Consider the following 7895-nt stretch of genomic DNA (forward strand, 5'->3'; position numbering starts at 1 on the left):
CGATGCCGTCAAGCTTATTTTCGTCATCTTATAGATATACGAAAGATCTGAGTATAGTGTATACTACGCTCAGGTTTAGTGGGAATTTTCAAAAACAAAACCATGTAAAGAAATAAAATTGCTGCTTATTAACAGTTAACGAAATAATAGATTTCGTTCTTTTTCTCTTCGTTTGTATACAAGATTTAGCATAAAAGTCAAAATAACATAGCGTCTAAAATCCTCTTATTTATTTTATAACTCTTTCAGTTATTTGTGTTATCAATAATCTTACGTCACAATAACTAGCCCTGAGGTCTAAGTTGAAATGCCTCGTTGTAACGTTGTTACTGTCCCATTGCTGGGCACTGGCCAGCCTAGTGTTTAGGCCATAATACACCGCGGTAGTCAAGGGCGAATGGGTAGACTATAGGGATAATTATATGATATGACCATGGTACATGTTATCGCCATCACCCAGGCATTAAGTTTACCCTTTGTAACCCTTAGCTTAAAGTGTACAAAATAAATAAATAAAAAAAAGTGTGTGTGTGTCAGCTACGACGCACGATTGGAGTTTACTCCTTACGAATGATAATTATGATATATATCGAATAGAAAAATGAACGCATCTGCTAAAATGATAAGAGGAACAAACATATATCTGTAATTATTCGGATTATTTATATTACTTCAATAATGCGTATTTCATAAAGTATGTTACAAAATAATATAAAATAGCGCCATCTAGTGGCAAGTTTTATAAATTGTAAGTTTGCAAGTTTATCAATCTATGTATTTTGGTTCCAAATATTATAATGGTAACTTAATATAATTGTTTATATTAAAGTAAATTTTAATATAATATAATTATTTATATTTAAAACAATGTTAAACGTTTTATAACTTAAAACTTAATAATTATAATTTCTTTGCCATCTATAAAATATCCTTGTTGCAATTTACGGATGAAATTTATATGAGACTCAATAAACATGTTATTATATGTATTTTGGATTGTTTCTGAATGTTTTATAATTCTAGAATTCATTTAAAACGTATTGCTAATTTTATATAACTTATTTTGAACATAATTCATTAGCAATAATTCTGTAATAAATATTAAATAATACTGTTTTGATTTTGCCCGTTTATCGTTGATAGATGGTGCTGATCAATTATGCATCCATTTTTATAAGTTAAATTAATATATCAGTAACTTACAAAAGCCTCTTTATGTTAAAAACTTATTTTGCTAATATTATATCTTATTCAATTGCTTACTGATTTTATATGTTACTCTTCTTTAAAAACGTTCATAAAAGATTGTTAATCATATTATGGCGCCAATGTTCATATTTTTCACAGTGTTTATAAATGATCAAACCTATAACTTAATTTATGCAAAAATGTAAACAAATTAGTTAATGACGTTTTAATGTTTTATATATTGCTAATTATTTTTATTGTAATAATTACTTTCATATGGGATTTGAACTTACTGTATTTTAAATTAATAAAAGCACTCTTGATTCATATTTTGGTTACCGTTACGCCTCAACTTTTCGTGTTACACTTGATTTTACTCCTCATAAAATTTCCCTACCGGGCCTTATAACTCAAATCGTTTCTTAAGGAGTAAACTCCAATAAACTCCAAAAACGAAATTTTGTTTCTATTAGATTCGTATCAGTAGTAATTTTATTCATTTTCAACTTTAAAAACTACCAGTGTTGCTAATTTTGCGACATTGACGCTGGAAACATAGATAAGTTGGAAATAACAATTTTGATATGACAAAAAAACTTGGAGCTAAAAATAATAATGCGACTTTTTGAACGATATTGTAACAAATTTGTTGCTATACCTGAGGAATGCTGTTATTAGGCATATATAGGTGTGACGGTGGTGCCTCCAGAGTCGAACCACCGCCTTCAACCGGTCACTCCTCTTAGCGACTGCAAACGATAGAATAAGTATCGTTTCGGCTAGGTAGGCAAGTACAGTCCGCGCCAAACTGCTAGTCCGATCTGAAGTTGTGGCGAGCACATGTAGTCATACAATTTTCTATGGCGACGCGATTCATTTCTATATTCAGAACGGATTAGCTTTTATGCGGACTATACATGTCGATAAATGTCGAGGCTTTGATTAATCTCATTAGACTATTTCACAGTGGAGATTACTTCACGTTGAACTTGACAGCAGATAATTCCTTGATTCCCCGAGCGTAGAATCGAATTCTAAGAACATTCGTACAATAGTCGACCTAAATTTATTATTTACATGAATGTCTAGTTCGTGCTTATCAAATAGAATTTTGTTTCTTGAAAATGGGCGAATTGAAAGGAACAAGGAAACATCAATAGGATTGTCTTACCAGTAACCTATTATATATTATCCTACTGGCCCATAAATATATTATCCTACTGATGCCTAGGCCGATTAGATATTTTCTATCTATTTATTTAAATCATCTTAATATACGGGTTTTCATTTGCGGCACCTTTTCAAGTTTATTTATTGGTAGGTATACCTATATATACATGTATGTGCTATATATGTTTTGAGATTTAAATATTGAAAATGTACAATTTTGTAGAAATAAAATCTGTAGAGAACTGGCTATTATGTATACCTATTACCTATTCAATACTGTCAATATTCTTATTAACGTTTTCTTTTCTAATAATATATCGTATGAGGTTTGAGGTCTTATTTACTTGTTACACTGCTGCGAACGGGTCCACATACCTTAGTCCAATGCGCTGGCCAAGTGCGGATAGGTACACTTCACAGACCTTTAAGAACTTTTTAAACTTTTATATTTTAAGAACTCTCAAGTGTGTAGGCTTCCTTGCGATGTTTAACTTTTCTGTAAGTTAGTATTTTAGTATGCACTTAACTTAAAAAATCTGTGGCGTGGGATTCAAACCTAGAACCCATAGATTGTGACGCCGAATTTCATATATCTTTCATAATAATCTAACATCAGCTTTTAGGAGTTCTGAAATTTATCGCAAAATACTTTCGTTCAAATCGGGCTATAACTATCTTCTTGCAAAGTTATGATAAATCTGTTGTATTATAATCTTAAACAGGCAAGCAGAACGTGGGCACCTAGTTCCTCCTGATACTTTATAATGTTGGTATTATTCTAAAGTATTGCAATTTGCACAGCACCTGGACACCTAGTTGTGGCCGCAGGTCGGCCGACAGCGAGCTATTTGCGTGCGATCAATACCACGCTCCAGAATGTCATTTCATTACCCTCTCACCTGCCTAGATGTGCCGATTGGCAAACTAATAAGTTTTATCTCATAAAGTCAAAGCTTAAGTAATTAATCCGTCAGCTTTGGGAAATAGAGCTTGCCTCAGCAAATAGGAATCGGTAATTAAATTTACAGATTTTAGTGCTCAAAAATGTGCTGATTCAACTCTTTTTGACGTACTTATTGAATAAAAAACGTGGTAACTTTTGAGTGAAGTTTTTGCCAATCGCTTTCGTAATTTGGTCTCGATATATGTTTTATTTTTCGACGATTCATTTTAGTTCGAAAAGGGTACACGAAGTTGCAACTCAAACACTCGAATTTGGAATCGGGCCGCGGTAAATTCGAACTTCAGACTTTGAGTCAACTTTCTGCTTTTCGTGCTGAGTTAAAACTCGTTGATCCTAATTAAACAAGAACATTTCTACATTACCTACTCATTGCAATAAGATCCCACAGTGTATAATATGAATTTTAAATTTGTTCGGTTTCAAAGAATAGGAAAAAGCTAGTCTACTTAATAAGAAAGAAATATTTACCACGCATGAGTACTTAATATTAGGTAGGTACCTACCTATATCGATTTCCCGTATTAAATTAAGCCAAGCCTTTGTAATGGTCCCAATTATATCATGTACCTTTATATACTATCGATTTATAGACCACAATAGTCGTAAATAGAGAATAGGCTACAATAGATCTGAAACCATTGCTATAATCTTTTGCCATATTAAGCTTGCTACTTCGAATTTCCAATATTTCGGGGAAATATGGAATTATTGCTACGTATAATTGAAATGCGAGTAGTATTTAGTATTGAAGGTGGTAGAACCCTTTGCGGTTCTACTCCAGCAGCGCCCCCGCTACAACTATTTCTGCCTAATAATAGCAATGTTGCGCTGATGTGTTCTGGTTTGAGGGGTGTGGTAAGGGAGACATGGTTTTCCGAGGCGTTCCAGCTTAGACCTAGCTAGCGGCACATATGTGGCCGATATCAAGTAGAAATATACCTGAGATTGATTATAGATATCCATGGACGGCAGTAGCCATTTATCATCAGATGGACTGCATGCTCGTCTGCTACTCCTATATTATGAAACTAAATTTTGTATAAGGTAGTACAGACACAATGATTCGATCGGGGAGGTATTACCACCGCATCTATTTCAATTTCGTCGTGAGGAATAGCAACGTATCTGGAATCATGTTCAGGTGTAAACGTGATTGATCTATGGAGCTGGTTACAGGTGTCCATGTGCAGAAGTGACGACCTACCATTACGTGGACTACATGCTTGCTTACTACATAAATTGTATAAAAAAAAGTTCCTGATGGAAAAAACGTGCGCATATCTTGATTCATAGATTTGTGCAGTAATTGTGAATTTTCGCTTAACAACAAGAATGCTTTGTTACAATTGTATGGAGCGGAATAGGGGCTTATTTCAATATCATTTAGACTCCTACTGCACTATTTGCTGTAATTATACCCACTAAGTATGCACAAAGATTAACTCTGCCATGGCCGGTCCCAAGCCCGGGTGAGAAAAGAGGAGGGTTGGTTCAGAGGAGACCTACCTGCCGTAAAATGTCAACGCCGAGCACCGGGCGGCGGTTTAAATAACCTGGAAACTCTGCAAGGAGCGGTTCGCAATGGCCGTGAGAGACTAAATCCTCTCTAAAATATTGATACGGAAGGACGCGGGAGCCCACCGTGATTATTTTCCCAAGAAAACCACCTCATGAAATCACAACTAGCGCATATGGAGACGTCTGGCGACCCGACTGACAATCGGCGCTATCCGGTTACCGGGCTGGGTAGTGTGAAATTGGCTACCGAAGCTTCCGAAGGGGTTTCTCACCGGGCCCCTGCAGGAAGAAATGCTACTGGTGAAAAACTCAACATAGCCAAGAAAGCAGCAATACGTAACCATCTTCGTATTGGAGCCTGGAACGTCAGAGGACTTCTAAAACCAGGAAAACTGAACATCGTGGAGAAAGAAATGGAACAACACCAGCTAAGTATCCTGTGCGTCAGCGAGACACACATGCGTGACCAAGGCCATTTCACTACTGACGCAGGGAACACCATGTACTTCGCAGGTGCCGACAATTCCAGTGTGAATGGCGTGGGCATCATTGTACCACGCAAACTCAACGCGCACGTCCTCGCATACAACCCTGTTTCAGATCGAATCATAACTTTAAAGATGGACGCCAGACCGTGCAAACTTAACATCGTTGCAGTTTACGCGCCAACCTCAGAATCAACTGAAGAGGAAATCGATAGGTTCTATGGGATGCTGGAAAAAGTACTGGATCAACTACCCAACCGGGAGATCACAATGATTCTCGGCGATCTTAATGCTAAGATAGGCAACACAGATGCTGATACCCACATACGGCAAATAGTTGGAAGATACGGTCTCGGAGATAGAAACGATAGAGGGGAGAGATTTCTAGAGTTTTGCATTGAAAGGAGTCTCACCATTCTCAACTCCTGTTTTCAGCATCACCCAAGGCGCCTGTATACTTGGAAGTCTCCCGGAGATAGGTACAGGAACCAAATCGATTACATTCTCATCGGAGCACGTTGGAAGTCATCTGTAACAAACGCAAGGACATTCCCTGGAGCCGACTGCGGTTCTGACCACAACTTGCTCGTAGCTTTTCTCGCACTCCGTCTGAAGTCACCCAAATTAGCAGTGAGGAAACCAAGACAGCTAGAAGGCCCTGAAAGGGCAGTTTTTCGTACAGCTATGGAATCAAAGCTGAATGAACACCCACCAGAACAACACAAGAGTGCTAATGAACAATGGGAGGTGTTCAAGTCACAAATTTCTGACACGCTAAGGGACATCACTCAGGCTAGGATAGCAGACCAGAAGAAAAAGACGTGGATTTCAGAGCACACGTGGGAGCTTATCCAACGCAGGAAAGAGCTTAAGGCAAGGTCCATGGAGCATGATGACTTCAACAGAGTCTACTCAGAGTTATCCGCCGAAATTGATAGTCGTTGCAAAGAAGACAAGAACAACTATCTTGGAAACATCTGCCGCGAGATTGAAGACCATTCCCTCAGATATCACACAGCAGACCTTTTCAAAAAAGTCAGGCTGCTCACAAGGCAGTTCAAGCCCAAAGCCTGGTCAATTGAAGGGAATGATGGACATCTCATTCATGATCTCGAGGGCGTAGCGGAAGCATGGCGTATCTACTGTTCCCAGTTGTACTCCAGCCCACGTAGCGACACCGAAAATGCAGATCTGGAATGGGGAGCACTCGAGTTGGAGCCAGAAATTATCCGCTCAGAAGTGGCAGATGCTCTAAAGCGACTAAAACCAATGAAGGCACCAGGGCCAGACGATATTACAGCGGAGGTCCTCATAGCTCTAGGTGAGAAAGGAGTAAGCATCTTGCACATGATTTGCAAATCCATCTGGCGCACCGGCGTATGGCCTAATGACTGGACAAAATCTATAATCATACCCCTACACAAAAAGGGAGCAACAACGAAATGTGACAACTACAGGACACTCTCTCTTATATCCCACGCCAGCAAAATCCTCTTGCACATTGTGAATAATCGCCTTCGCTACTACCTAGATTGGCAGATTCCACAGGAGCAAGCAGGATTTGTGAAGGGCAGAGGGACGCGCGAACAAATCCTGAACGTGAGACAGATCATAGAGAAGGCATACGAATTTGACACACCGGTGATATTATGCTTCGTCGATTATAGCAAGGCCTTTGATTGCGTAAACTGGCAACATCTATGGCGGGTACTTGGCGAGCTAGGCGTGCCACGACATCTTACAGCACTCCTCCAAACTCTGTACTACAACAGCCAAGGAGCCGTCAGAGTGGAAAAATGCTTGTCGAAACCCTTCAGTTTTGAAAAAGGTGTTCGTCAGGGCTGCATCTTATCTCCGATCCTCTTCAATGCATATGGAGAGTACATCATCCGTAAATCTTGTGATGACTGGGACGGTGGTGTCAGCGTGGGCGGGGTGAAAGTATCAAATCTCCGTTATGCAGACGACACGACCCTTCTCGCTGCAAATGAAGAGGAGCTAAAGACCATCTTGGAGAGGATAGAGTGAGTTAGCAACGACCTAGGCCTATCTATAAACAGATGCAAAACCAAAATCTTGGTGGTTGATCGCTTCAACAAACTACAACTCAGCGATACACTCAATTTAGAGGTAGTTGACAGTTTCACATACTTGGGATCAACCATCAGCAACAATGGATCCTGCGAAACAGAAGTGCGAAGACGCATAGGCATGTCCAACAATGCCATGACACAATTGAAGCGAATCTGGAAGGACAGAAGCGTCTCACTTAAAACGAAACAAAGGCTGGTTCGCACTTTAGTGTTCTCCATATTTCTGTATGGCGCAGAATCTTGGACTCTCAGGACAGCAGACAGACGTCGCATTGATGCGTTCGAAATGTGGTGCTGGAGAAGAATGCTACGCATCCCTTGGACAGCCTACAGAACAAACGCATCCATACTGAAACAACTCGAAATAAAGACCAGGCTGTCCACTACGTGTCTTCAGAGGATCCTACAATATTTCGGTCACATCTCAAGGAAGCAAGGAGATAATCTCGAAAAGCTGATTGTGACCGGAAAAGTAGA

This window comes from Epargyreus clarus, unplaced genomic scaffold (assembly GCF_041222505.1).
Source record: "Epargyreus clarus isolate Ecla_fem2 unplaced genomic scaffold, WU_Ecla_fem_2.2 ptg000034l, whole genome shotgun sequence".
Classification (NCBI taxonomy): Eukaryota; Metazoa; Arthropoda; class Insecta; order Lepidoptera; family Hesperiidae; genus Epargyreus; species Epargyreus clarus.